The 14,833-nt window shown below is 45.4% G+C and overlaps 1 protein-coding gene and 1 long non-coding RNA gene across 3 annotated transcripts in view; both read left to right on the top strand.

Annotated features, from left to right (window-relative positions):
• Positions 1-1,770: 1,770 nt before the first annotated feature.
• LOC309716426 lies at positions 1,771-2,538 on the top strand. Its single transcript, XR_014279429.1, has 2 exons — positions 1,771-2,336; positions 2,430-2,538. It is a non-coding gene; the product is annotated as an uncharacterized lncRNA (long non-coding RNA).
• A 7,221-nt stretch (positions 2,539-9,759) lies between these two features.
• LOC309715837 (glucose-6-phosphate exchanger SLC37A4-like) overlaps positions 9,760-14,833 on the top strand; it is a 41,675-nt gene continuing 36,601 nt past the window's right edge. The window contains exon 1 of one of the 2 annotated variants that reach the window (XM_082549269.1): positions 9,760-10,058. The gene's annotated coding sequence lies outside the window, so the exon portion shown is untranslated. Of the gene's footprint in view, positions 10,063-14,833 lie in introns of both variants that reach the window. The other variant, XM_082549268.1, reaches the window with a different exon arrangement.

Here is a 14,833-nt window from a genome sequence, read left to right as displayed (position 1 = left end):
ATGAAAACCAATACATACAAATCAATATCCTAAAGTGGAAAAAAATAACATAATCCTACCTCAGTGATTCCTGTTCAGTATTTGTGCACCAGCTGCACCACCCACGTACACACAAACACAGAATGTGCTGCAAATCTGTCCCAGTCACGGACCCGGATCCGAGGACTCGGGGTCCGTGAGCAGTGGGGCCTATTATCATTATTATTATTAGGGATGCACCGATACCGGTATCGGGTATCGGCCTCGATACCACATTTTCTAAAGTACTCGTACTCGTTAAAAGTCCCCCGATTCCGAGGACCGATACCACGGTCTGAGACCTGTCTATGTTTGAGCGGCATGTAAGGGGTTAATCACAGGCTCCGAGTGCCCACCCCCAGGCCCCGGCTGCAGCTCAGAGTGGGGAGAAAGCGAGGCGAGACATATTAATAATAATAGATTGCATTTATATAGCGCTTTTCAGGACCCCTCAAAGCACTTTACAGTTCCATTGTTCATTCACTCTCACATTCACACACTGGTGGAGGCAGCTACAGTTGTAGCCACAGCTGCCCTGGGGCAGACTGACAGAAGCCAGGCTGCCATATCGCGCCATCTGGCCATCACCAGTAGGCGGTAGGTGAAGTGTCTTGCCCAAGGACACAACGAGCAAGCCTGTCCGAGCCGGGGCTCGAACCAGCAACCTTCCGATTACAAGACGAACACCCAACTCTTGAGCCACGATCGCCCAACAGCTGTGTGGAACTATTTCCAAGTGAACGAAGACGCGAAAACAAAGGCGGACTGCAAATTGTGCTCAGCGAAATTGTCCAGAGGAGGCTCTAAAGGTAGCGCATTTAACACAAGTAATTTAATCAAGCACCTAAAATCCCAACACGACAACGAGTACAAAGAGTTTACCCACACTTATTTACCCACGCTTATTAGCACAGAGGAGCATAGCTGATGCTATAGCAGTGGGACGGAAAATAGTTGGGCATTTTAAACATTCCGCCTTACCTACTCCCACCTCGAGGACATTCAGGGACAGCTCAACCAGCCAATAAAGAGACTGCAGCAGGACGTACAGACGCGCTGGAACAGCACGTATTACATGCTCCAGTCCCTCATTGAGCAAAAGCGAGTGCACGAACTCCCTGACTATCTCACCGCTCACCAATGGGCTCTTATGGAGACGACTGTTGCCATCCTCGCCCCCTTTGAGGAAATAACTAAAAAAGGGAGCAGCTCCGATGCACTAGCCTCTGATGTCATCCCAGCTGTGACTGTGCTAGTGTGACTTCTAAACAGAGAAACAGACGAACAAATTTAAAATTAAATTTTGGTTTTTTTTAAAATTATTTATTCTGTAATATGTTGCAGACAACATGCTTTTCATTTTTTTTTTTTTTTTTTTTTTTTGGCCTGTCCCGTTTGGCTCTTTTGCCATCAGAATTGTTGTCTAAAGGCAAAGAAAGATGCCCAATGGATTTACTTTACCAAACTGACCATCCCAGCCTTGCCGTAATGGTCCATTTGATTCACCTTTTATTGTTTATTTTATTTTCACTTACTGAATACGGGACAGACTTGACTGGGGGAAAGAAGGGGAGAAAGAAAGAGGGAAAGAGAAACAGCTGAGAAGAGGGACGGGGGAGAAGGGCAAAAGACAAAAACCAACAGAACGGGCAGAAAAAAAAAAGAAAAAAAAGGAGAGTCCCAGATGAGGGCTCACTCAGCAGCCGCGGAGCAGAAGCCAGGGGGAGTTGCAGTGACGCGCCTGTTACAGAGTATAGCATGGTGGAAAAGGATGGAGAGAATCCCCCACTAAGCTTTTGGGTTGGCATTTCTTTAGATTTTGTTTTGTATTAATTGCATGCTTTGGTGTTTTTTTTGTGTTTGATGTGAGGTGTGGGCCACACCCATGTGGGAGTGGAGATTCTACTCTAGTCCAGCTGCCAGCTATTTGGAGTTGAATACAGGGAGCAGCTGATTGGGGAGGATTGGAGCCCTTCTCTATAAAGGGGAGAGGAAACAGGAAGTAGGGGTTGTCGTTGTTTTTTTAGTAGGACACTGGTGAAGCAGGGAAGCCTCGAAGATCCAGGATGAAGTGTGCACATTTTAATGGAAAAGATTTTTAACCTGGCCTGGTTTTGCTTTTAAAATAAACTGAGGATGTTGGAGGGAGGACTCATTCTTATTGGGATGTGAGTGGATGTGCTGGAAGGCAGGAAAACAAACACTGGACTGGAGACTCTCTGTGCCCCTGACAAGGAAACTGGACCAGTTTTGGGGAAGTTCCAGCTCCCAGGATGTGATGTGGAGACCCAGCCTCGAACGAAGTCAGGCCTGAAAAGGTGGGTGGCAAGCCTTTTTGAGGAAGCTGCAGGATTGATACGTTTTGGCTGCTTGTTCTTCCAAGTGACCACCTTTCCCCTGTTTGTAACCAGGCTAACAACCCTGACCGCGGTGGCTTTGGGCCTTGGATTCCTGGCCAGAGTTGTGTCTTCAGCCAGTAGTTTTACCCGGAGAAAGAACAAATAAATCTTGTGTAACCCATTACAGTATGCGTGTGGTGGTTCGTTACTGGTCAATATTAGAACTACTACTTTCTTGTACGGAGGCCATTTTGGGCCTTACGTAACACGCCCGTGAGCTCCGCCGGCAGCCAGCCGTGCCTGAGTGACCGAGCCCCAGGCTCCAGGCCCCGATAAGCGGCCGCCAAGGAGTGAGCCGGTGTGTATCTGGACGCCCATCCCTGGACACAAAGAACCACCAACGCACCGATGTCTGAGGGAGTCCGCCACTGGCAGGGGAAGTGGTGGTGGGGGGAGATAGACCTCCAAACCTTGGAGGGCCTGAGATGTCCCCAGAGAGGTGGCGCCTGACACCCAACCTGACATATAGACACAGACATACAGGCACACACATATACAAACATCCATTCCCACCCTCATGCTCTCATATGCACTTACTCCACACTCAACCAACGTGGAGACAGACATAAAGAGACGCTGTACACACAATCACACTCCCCAAGCGTACTCTACGAACCGGGTCTAGGTACCCTTGCCCCTGGAGGGGGGAACTGCACCCAGACCCAGGTGGTGTTACCCTTTTCCCTGCGGTGGGGGGAGGCAGACCGCCCCGACTCCGCAGCAGCAGGGAGGCCCCACACTCCAGACCGCAGTCGGACGGCCAACTCCTCCTCCTAGCCCCCCCGCTCCAGCAGGCCGCAGAGAATGGGGGTGAGAGAAGACTCCAAACCTCCCTCCACCCGCTCATTGTAGTGTTGATGCATGTGTGTTCTAAGGTGCATTTAAAACCCAGGAGGGCATGGAGCTACCTGCCAGAGAGCAGCAGGTAAGCGCATAGTCCCTCCTGCTAGCCCTCAATGTCTACGTGTATTTAAAATTGAGAGGTGGGCAACGATGCCAGGGGTGGGGTGTACACCCTGATGGTACTTTGGACTCCGTGTATCGTGCCCACCCCCAAGATCCTATATGTATGTGTTATGAGAGTGTGAGTAATGTGAATGGACCCACCAGGGAAAGGGGGCCCTTTCCCTGGTGGGTCGCGGAGTATGGGGGTGCCTACTGGGGTCAGCGGGGAAGCTGGCCCCAGGGAGGGGTCACTTGCCCCTCCCTTCCTTCCCTCCCCATCTCCAGCTGCCTCCCTCTTCCCGCTCCACCACAACCACCCACACATGCAGGACCTTGGAGTAGGGGTATGTCACCAGGGTGCAGAGGAGGCCACCCCCCCCCCGTCCCCTTCTGGCTGCCTCTGCCTCAATTTTATCCCACAACTTAGACATTCACATTACTCACACTCTCATTACACATACATATAGGATCTTGGGGTGGGCACGATACACGGAGTCCAAAGTACCATCAGGGTGTACACCCCACCCCTGGCGTCGTTGCCCACCTCTCAATGTTAAATACACGTAGACATTGAGGGCCAGCAGGAGGGACCATGCGCTTACCTGCTGCTCTCTGGCAGGTAGCTCCATGCCCTCCTGGGTTTTAAATGCACCTTAGAACACACATGCATCAACACTACAATGAGCGGGTGGAGGGAGGTTTGGAGTCTTCTCTCACCCCCATTCTCTGCGACCTGCTGGAGCAGGGGGGCTAGGACTAGGAGGAGGAGTTGGCCGTCCGACTGCGGTCTGGAGTGTGGGGCCTCCCTGCTGCTGCGGAGTCGGGGCGGTCTGCCTCCCCCCACCGCAGGGAAAAGGGTAACACCACCTGGGTCTGGGGGCAGTTCCCCCCCTCCAGGGGCAAGGGTACCTAGACCCGGGGCTTAGAGTACGCTTGGGGAGTGTGATCGTGTGTACAGCGTCTCTTTATGTCTGTCTCCACGTTGGTTGAGTGTGGAGTAAGTGCATATGAGAGCATGAGGGTGGGAATGGATGTTTGTGTCTGTGTGTGCCTGTATGTCTGTGTCTATATGTCAGGTTGGGTGTCAGGCGCCACCTCTCTGGGGACATCTCAGGCCCTCCAAGGTATGGAGGCCTATCTCCCCCTACCACCACTTCCCCTGCCAGTGGCGGACTCCCTCAGACATCGGTGCGTTGGAGGTTCTTTGTGTCCGGGGATGGGCGTCCGGGTACACACCGGCTCACTCCTTGGCGGCCGCTTATCAGGGCCTGGAGCCTGGGGCTTGCTCGGGCCACTTCGGAGGTGGGGTGCCCCCGGCCTCTTGGCCTGGGGCTCGGTCACTCAGGCACGGCTGGCTGCCGGCGGAGCTCACGGGCGCGTCACTGCAACTCCCCCTGGTTTCTGCTCCGCGGCTGCTGAGTGAGCCCTCATCTGGGACTCTCCTCAGCTCTTTCTGGGACAGTGGCGCAGCTGCCCCTCTGTTGGTCTTCCATGGTCTCTTGTGTTCTGGGGGCCTCTGGATGTCTGGAGTTTTGATCTCCTCCATACCTGCTTCATGCCCTGGAGGACGGGGCTGTGGCCCCCCCACACCCTCTAGCAGATTATTACATGAAGGAACCTTTTAAAAAACAAAAAACAAACGCGTCCATGCTCACAGGTGTACACACGGGTGATCACACCCACAAACTACACCCTTTTTGGCTCCTACCTCAAAGCACACTGTGTGCTGTTGATCTTATGTGCTGCACAATAATGTTTAATATTTAGTATTTACTGTCATATTCCCATATATCATTGTGATGTTGTTTATTCTATTACTCTTCTTCTCTTCTGCTTGTTTTCTTTTTTCTTTCTCAGCAGGTGATCCAGGTGATTGATATATGCATTTTTTTTTCTCTGCCCGTTCTGTTGGTTTTTGTCTTTTGCCCTTCTCCCCCGTCCCTCTTCTCAGCTGTTTCTCTTTCCCTCTTTCTTTCTCCCCTTCTTTCCCCCAGTCAAGTCTGTCCCATATTCAGTAAGTGAAAATAAAATAAACAATAAAAGGTGAATCAAATGGACCATTATGGCAAGGCTGGGATGGTCAATTTGGTAAAGTAAATCCGTTGGGCATCTTTCTTTGCCTTTAGACAATAATTCTGATGGCAAAAGAGCCAAACGGGACAGGCCAAAAAAAATAAAAAAATAAAAAAATAAAAAAATAAAATTGAGAGGTGGGCAACGACGCCAGGGGTGGGGTGTACACCCTGATGGTAATTTGGACTCCGTGTATCGTGCCCACCCCCAAGATCCTATATGTATGTGTTATGAGAGTGTGAGTAATGTGAATGTCTAAGTTGTGGGATAAAATTGAGGCAGAGGCAGCCAGAAGGGGACGGGGGGGGGGGGGGGGGGGGGTAGCCTCATCTGCACCCTGGTGACATACCCCTACTCCAAGGTCCTGCATGTGTAGCGGGAAGAGGGAGGTAGCTGGAGATGGGGAGGGAAGGAAGGGAGGGGCAAGTGACCCCTCCCTGGGGCCAGCTCCCCCGCTGACCTCAGTAGGCACCCCCATACTCCGTGACCCGCCAGGGAAAGGGGGCTCAGGCCCATCCAGACCGGGGCCAAGTGCAGCAGCACCTCCCGGCCCCACAGAGCCCAGGACAGTCCACCCAACCCCACCACAGAGAAAACTGCACCCACCCCACCATCCACTCATCTTCCAGACTACATAAGACAATAAACGCCCAGGCTGAGATCTTCCTCCACCTCTCCTGTATCTCCCCCTCCTGCAGAGGGAGCTCCTGAAGAGAGGAAAGCTCCTGCAAGATGTGACAATCCAGAGGTGTGGACTCGAGTCACATGACTTGGACTCGAGTCAGACTCGAGTCATTAATTTTATGACTTTAGACTTGACTTGAAAAAATGTTCTAAGACTTGTGACTTGACTTGGACTTTTACACCAATGACTTGGGACTTGAATTGGACTTGAACCGGTTTACTTGAAAAGACTTGATATTTTACCCCAAATATAAAATTTAACATGCATATTATATAGAGATTGAAAATGTGACGTCATTCACAGGTAGAACCGCAAAGGATTCTGGGAACTCGTGGCAAGCGGTACTAGCGCACGCAGGCTTTCAATTAAAATCAGTTACACAGTGATAAAAAGAAACACAAAAATGTCAAGAAGCTGTTGTATTATTAACTGCAATAGCCGGTCGCATGACAGCCACGGGAAGCCGACGGGTAAAGAGATCGGTTGTTATCGGATTACGTCGTTGAAGAGAAATTGTTCGAGCCATGTTTCCGAAGTAACAAAGACGCGATGGATGGCCTGGATTGCAGCCATTCAAAGATCAAATATAACGCCCCAGAACCCTCCAGCTCACAGGTTAGTCTGCTCCAAGCATTTACACGAAGGTCAGTGTTTTTTAGTAGTTAATACGTCATTTTCATAACATAATTGGTGATATAGGTTACAAGCAAGTCTGGCGCTGAACAGAAATTGTCGCGCTATGCTCCTTTATTTATTGTGCATAAATAGTGAATTGTCCTGACACAATATTGCGTTTCGCTTCTGTTATTATGGTACATTGACAAAAACATATACTTTTATTCACAGGGTAAAACAGTTGTTTTGTATCACTAATTTTCCAGTACGATTACAGCATACTACAGTATTATTGTCACTGCTACATTTCTGTGATGCTACCAGAAATTATTTCCACTACTAATTAATTACCGTTGAGCTCAAAGGTCCTATTAATAAACGGTTAAGGAATGTGTATTTATGACGACGATTTGTGAGACTGGTAAACTTATGATATGTACGATGGTCTTTACTTTCTACACGGTGCGTTTCAAGGTCCTGCACCCATCCGTCGGTAAACTGTACCTGGGCTTGTTGCAGTGACCTGAAGTTACTAAACTTCACGAGTGTATGCACTCACTCCAAGAACCGTATAATTATAAATATGCATATAAATATGCTACGATGAGATAGCTGACTTCATCTAACTAGCAAATGTTGTCCAGGCTACGTTGGTGATACAGTTTTTTTTAATGTGTATGATATTTTTGTCATGCGATTTTAAAGCTGGTCCTACAACCGCATCCAAGAATAACATGCAGCTTATCTCAGAACTGTCGGTGAAAATTATTCTTGGAGCTAGGTTTAATTGAGCTGCATTTTAAAGAGGTGCAATTTCACAATTTGTGTATATTTTCTAAGTTCACTATTTTGTCATGTGTTGAGAAAAGCACAGATTTTAAAATTACATGGTCTAATATTTACATTTAGCATATAACTGCAACATTATTTTTTCGTTTTTTTTTTTAAAGACTCGAAAGGACTTGAAATTCAAAGTTTCAGACTTGTGACTTGACTCGGACTTTTACACCAGTGACTTGAGACTCGACTCTGACTTGCCTGACATTACTTGAGACTTGACTTGAGACTTGAGGATAAAGACTTGAGACTTACTTGAGACTTGCAAAACAATGACTTGGTCCCACCTCTGTGACAATCTCCCCCACCAGTTGAAGAGCCCCCCAGGTGGCTCGATGCACCGGCGGCACCCTGCTCCAGGGCTGGGCCCCCATGCACTGCATAGGGCAGTGAAAACCATATGGGCGATATTCTTTTCTGAAGTGACATTATCTAAGCTGCCCAACAAACACACTAAGGGGGAAGTTGGAATGTTACATTTCAGACACTTCGATAAGTCTTCACATATCTCGCGCCAAAACTTCTGAACTGGTGGACAGAACCAAAGAGCGTGGATATAATTGTCCGGTGAATTGGTTTGGCAGTGTGAGCAGTTGTTGGTAGACGTAAAGCCCATCTTGAACATCCGATGACCTGTATAGTGCACTCTATGTAATATTTTGTATTGAATTAATTGAAGACTGGGATTTCTAATTAGATGAAAGGTTTTTAAGCAAATCTGAGACCAGAAGTTTAGGTCTAAGTTAACTGATAAATCCGCTTCCCATTTTGCAATAGGAAGTGATGTTGATTCATCTGTTTTAGAAAGCATTCTGTATATTTTGGATAGTAATTTGGGGGTTTTAAGAGTAAGAAATTGAACCACACTTGGTGGTGTTTGTAGTTCAACTTGACCCGGTTTAAATTTCTTTTTTACTATGGATTTAATTTGCTGATATTCTAAAAATCTTTTCTTGTTGATCCCATATTGTGTAACTAGTCCGTCAAATGAAATAAATTCTGTTCCTTCTAGTATATGTTCTAAATATTTGATTCCTTTACCACTCCAATCTGAAAAGTTTATCATATTATTGTTTTGTAATATGTCAGGGTTGTTCCAGATAGGTGTACGTTTGCATGGGATTAATGAAGACGCCGTCAATTTTAGAAACTCCCACCATGCTGTCAGAGAAGAGCTGATGTTGATGCTTTTAAAGCATTCATGTCGTTGGATGTTTGAGCTGATAAATGGTAGGTCTGAGATCTCTAGATTATTGCAAAGTGCTTGTTCTACATCTAGCCAAGGTTCATCTAAGACGGTATGTTTTAGCCATCCTGAGATAAACTGAAGCCTGTTGGCTAAGAAGTATTGGTGAAAATTAGGCAGTTCTAGTCCTCCTTGGTCTTTTGTAGTGTTTTTAAGCTTATACGTGGGGGTTTATTTTTCCAAAGGAATTTGGACATACATGAATCTAGAGATCTGAACCAATCTTGTGGCGGTTTAGTTGGGATCTTTGAGAATAAATAATTTATTTTTGGTAAGACCATCATTTTTATAGCAGCAACCCTTCCCATGAGTGATATGGGTAGAGATTTCCATCTAGCCAGATCATCTTCTACCTTCTTTAAAAGTGGGATATGGTTTAATTTAGTTAGATCTGCAAGCTTGGGAGAAACATTAATACCTAAATATTTTATATTTCCCGATTGCAGTGGTGTAGAAGAGGAATTATGGAGGGAGCAATTAATCGGTAGGACTGTAGATTTTGACCAGTTAATTGAGTAATCTGATATTCTTGCAAAAGAGTTTATCAATTCAATCACCCCAGAGATATTGGTTTGTGAATTTTGGAGAAAGAGTAACACATCATCCGCATAAAGGCTGATTTTATGTTCCACGTTCTTGCATTTTATGCCCTTAATTACTGAATTCTGTCTAATTGCTGCTGCTAGTGGTTCAATAAAAATTGCAAACAGTGAAGGGGAGAGTGGGCATCCCTGCCTGGTGCCCCTCAAGAGACAGAAGCTGGAGGATGTCTGGTCATTTGTTCTAACACAAGCTGTTGGGGAGTTATATAATATTTTTAACCAGTTTATGAAAGAGGATCCAAAACCAAATTTGTGTAAAGTTGCAAATAGAAATTTCCAGTTAACTCTGTCAAATGCTTTTTCTGCGTCTAAAGAGAATATTGTAGTTTCTAGGTTTTTACTAGAGATGGACCGATCCGATATTACGTATCGGTCCGATACTGACCTAAATTACTGGATCGGATATCGGAGAAAAATAAAAAATGTAATCCGATCCATTAAATATCACGAAAGCACCTCACAAAACTTGCAACACCCCGTAACTCACCTCAGAACGTTAGCATGTCGGAGCAGTATGCATCACGTGATAGAGCGGCTGTGGCATGCGGGACCTGTCGGTGGTCTGGATAGCATTTGGAGCTTCGCTAGCAACCCGGCATTTCATCTCCGATAAAGTTATCCCGAGAGAAGTAAAGCAAGTGTGTAAGTCCATCTCTGAATGTTTGTAAAGCATTCCTGCGTTAAGCTTAACAAACGACTGCCTCTCCTGCTGCTACTTCAATCATGAAACTGCTTAACGATCAGCTGATCGGCTTTTCTGTCGCGAGTCCGTGTCTCTAGTTTGCTTTTGGCCCACTTTGCACCAGAAAGAGGAAACCAGCGGCTGAACAACAGCAGCACGTTTAAGCTTGATCAGCTATTGTTAGAATGTATTTAATATTACTTTCTACACCAGGATCTTTTTCTACGTAGCTGACGCTGGTAACTGTGCAGGGGCGGATCTAGCAAAGTTTAGCCAGGGGGGCCGATAGGGCATTAACTGGGAAAAGGGGGCACAAAGACATACTTTTCTTTCTTATTCTCATTTAAAATGTCTAGCTTTTAATAAATAATTATCTGACACCCAAAGTTTTAATTTGATGTAAAATGAATAGAAGTCAATTACTGTATATAGTAACTATTAAGTCTAATATACCCTAGTAAGCTATAGTACTTTTTCCTTTGGGAAGGTACCATCTGTGCAGTCTGCAATTTTGTTGAAGAAAGATGTTGAATCTATTTAATATTTCTTGAAAAATAATTGATTTCTGTGCATTTTTTTTCACACTGCATCAAATTAAGGTTGATTACGTCGATTAAGCATCATGAGGTGGAGCGTGAGGGGTGGTTCCCTATTTTTTATTTATTTATTTTTGTTGTTGCTGGGAGTTGGAACTCTATTAGTTAGGTTGCTTAATATATATGCTAAGTACTCTTTAAAATACCAGAATAGGGAGGATGGTGTAGGTTTAAGTTTATTAGATTGATCAGTATTGCTGAACTATGAAATATTTTTTTTTGCATACAGGTATAACAGAATAGCTTTAGTGTAGTTGTTGTTTTAAACTTGAGTATGAACTTATACAAAATGCAGCAAGATATTTAAAAAACAGTTTTGTTGATTAAAAAACACTATATCGGATTCATATCGGTATCGGCAGATATCCAAATTTATGATATCGGTATCGGACATAAAAAAGTGGTATCGTGCCATCTCTAGTTTTTACTGTATGAGTAGTCTATCAAATTAAGTAATCTACGTGTATTTGTTGATGAGTGCCTACCTTTTATGAAACCAGTTGCTTTTCATTTTAAATAAATGTTCTTAATTCCAAACTAGTCCCTTGTTTGTTTGTTGTTAAATTATAGGACTAAAGCTGTTACCTGCAAATTTAAATCATGTTTTTATTAAGTACTCGGTATCGGCGAGTACTGAAATGCAAGTACTCGTACTCGTTTCCAAAAAAGTGGTATCGGTGCATCCCTGATTATTATTATTACTATTATTGTTATTGTGATTATTTGATGTGTGTGTCTTCTGCACTGCTGCTGTTCCTGTGTTCCATGCTTGTGTACTGGCAGTGTTGGGGAGTAACGGAATACATGTACCGCCGTTACGTATTTAGAATACAAAATATGAGTAACTGTATTCCGTTACAGTTACCGTTTAAAAAGGTGGTATTCAGAATACAGTTACTTTGTTGAAATAAATGGAATACACTGGGGTACTTTCCTGTTTCATTTTGTCGCGGGTCAGGACTGTTTGGGTTTTGTTTGACAGCTACGTTCTTTTGTTCCAGGCGGCAGCGTTACGGTTGCCATGGTTACAGGGCGACGCTCTCTCTCTCTGCGACTGTGTGTTTCCTGGGTGAGAGAGCGCCTTTTCGTTGTTGTTGTTGTTGTTGTGCTAAGCTAACAGGCAGAATGCTACAAGCATAGCTCTAAAGAATGTAGCATCATGTTCAGTGTAGTCCGTGCTGCTGGGAGAATGGACTGCCATACACGTTATGTGTCTGTGAGCGCTAGGAGGGAGAAAAAGGGGAGTGGAAAGGTACGAGCAGTCATCGAGCAAAAACGGGAGCTGGAAGCATGTAAATATAATAATAACCACTGCAGCCAAGAAGAGCCTGACGAGCCCAGTTGTAAGTAAGTGTTGCAGGAATTGCTGTCTTGTGTGTGACTGGGTGCAGTAAGGAGTGTATGTAATGTGTGTGTGAGCATGCGCGTGAAGGAAACGTGGGGAGCGAAAGAGAAAAAAAGAGAGTGAGAGAGTGTGTCATGGGTAGAGGGCGACCGGGAGCAGCGTTCTAACGGGCTACAGGCTATGCAGTGTGTTTCCAAAGTGTGCAGTACTGTTATTAAAGCCTCATCTCTTCAGTACTCTCCGGTGCCTCGGCTGATTTCTGTCTGCCTCACTACTCCACAAAAGTGAAGGGAGTTAACCCCGAAGGAGGACAAACTTCGGCCCTGGAGGAAGCATCTCCCCTCGTGTCTCCCGACCACGGTCAGGGGACTGACGGCGAGGAATGGTTAACATAAGCTATTAAGACTCGACTGTACACTGTGTTCGTGTTTTCCTCCGAAAACAACAAGTTCCGTTGGAGCAGCCTTTCAACGCCTCTGTCTCTGTCTCTCTGTCTGTCGCAAGAAAAGTTGACCCACACAACAAAGTAGAGCTATTTTTCGGCTACCAGCCGACAGGGACCCCGCCGTATTATGCTGGGCTTACACTGTGCGATTTTTTTCAGTCGCGCGATTCAGCTCCTGCTCAAACTGTACAATTGACTCGCAGGGGTTAGAAGTTCATAGGTCACGATGCAGGGTCTCACACTATACGGCCCGATGCTCTGATGCGACCTGAGTGCTCACACTGTGCGTCCATAAAAATGAAGGTTATAACATAAATTCTGTCGCTCGCTCTCCCTCTCCGTCTTTCACTCACACAGACACACCACCACCATCAACTTTGCTAAATTGCTAATGAAAAACATTGGTCAGGCAGCTGTGATTGAGCAGCAGTGTCGATCCAACTATTTTCACGGTTGTTGTGGTCGTGATAATTTTGTGAGGCCACATCGAAAGGGCTCGGATGGTTCTACAGGTTGTGCCTCCATCGCTTGTGTCCAGATCACACGCTGCACTGCCGTGCTACGCCGTCTTTTTCGCTGACATTTGTGTTTGCGCGTGCGCAGTGTGGCAAACTGCGGTGACACCCTCACGACCAAGCGATTGATGATCGGGAGCTGGTCGTGAGGTGTCAATCGCTTCTCGTTACCCCACGTATACTACACGATGCACGACGCACAATGAAGGCCAAAATCGGGCCGATCGCCAAAACGATCGCACGACTCAAAAATCGGCTCAAAATGGGCCAAAAATCGCACAGTGTGAGCCCAGCATTAGTCAGAGGTCCCTTTACTACAGTTCGGAGTCGCGGACCTTCAGTAATAGTAATAAATCACACAGCAATAGTACATTCACGTTGTTGTAAAAAGCATGATAATATTGTAGCGGGTCAGGGCTGTTCGGGGTTCTGCTTGTACAGTTATGTTTTGTGTATGTTGCCATGGTGACGGGTGACGCCCTCTCGCTGCGACGGTGTGTCCTTCCGGGGTCAGAGGGCGCCCTATGTGTGTTGTGGTTGCCACGCTGAGCAGTTAGCTAGTGGCAGTGTGTTCTTCTGCAAATGTTATAAACGGCTGTGCTCCCTGGCTAGCTCACGGGAAGCAAGACCAAACGATACCTCCGTCTCCTCCTTGTCTGAACTCGCCACAATATATTAAGTAATCCAAAGTATTCAGAATACGGTACTGTCATTGAGTAACGTAACGGAATAGGTTACAGAATACATTTTGGGGCATGTATTCTGTATTCTGTAATGGAATACATTTTAAAAGTAACCTTCCCAACACTGTGTACTGGTAGGTATGTGTGCGTGTGTGTGTGGATGCAGGTGTATCTGGGAGCACCTGTTTAACACAAAGGAACTAAAGTCTGGGACTAGAAACTTAGACATGAAACCTGAGACAGAGAAACATGGAACATGAAGACCAATGCTGAAAAAAAGGAATCCGGGAACATGAAGAAAGCAGGTGATACACAAGAGAAATGCAGGAGAAAACACAGACGAACCAGCAACAAACAGAGGAAGACACAGGACTTAAATACACAATGAAGGAATGGGAAATGGGAGGGACACACAGCTGGAGCTATTCAGACATCACGAGACAGGGAACAAAGTAGAAAATGCTGGCATAGGACAAGGACTATCAAAATAAAACAGGAAGCACGAGACAAAGATGCATACTCAGAGACACGGGCTTCATACTGAGACATTACTGACTCAGGAGAGGAGGGAACATAGACATGAGACGTGGGACCAGGACAAGCACAGAGAAGACGTGAGGACAGAGACTAAACACAGGCTAAGAAAAATACAAAGGAGAGAGAACTAAGATCACCAGGAATAACAATAGTCAAAGAATATTAAATCAAGATCTGAAACACACGTACGTATCGTGACAATAGAATATTTTAGTTTTATTCTGCAAAGTAAATAAACAGTATGTGAAATGTGTGTTACATTTAAAATTCTACATGAAGTTTAGACGTTCCTTCAAGGAGCACTGACACTGAAATAATCAGACATTATGAGGCAAATACTGTAGATGAATGCAGACAGTTATTAAAAGTGTGGCAAGAGAGGCCTCCACTTAAAAATTTTAAAAAAGCAAAATAATAAAAAGAATTGTGCTTTTATTTACCAACGTGTATTAGGGCCACATAAAAAGAATAATTCTTTATTTTGAGAAAAAAGTCAAAATACAAAGATTAAAGTTGTTTCAAGGCAAACTGTCACGGCTGCTATACCCTCCACAAAATGCCTTTAGCTGAGTTAAATGTGAATCATACTTCAGAATTGGTTTTAGTTACA

Source organism: Aulonocara stuartgranti, assembly GCF_965226115.1.
Source record: "Aulonocara stuartgranti genome assembly, chromosome: 10".
Taxonomy (NCBI): Eukaryota; Metazoa; Chordata; class Actinopteri; order Cichliformes; family Cichlidae; genus Aulonocara; species Aulonocara stuartgranti.
Note: the sequence above shows the minus strand (reverse complement) of the source record. Positions and strands in the feature narration are given on the sequence as shown.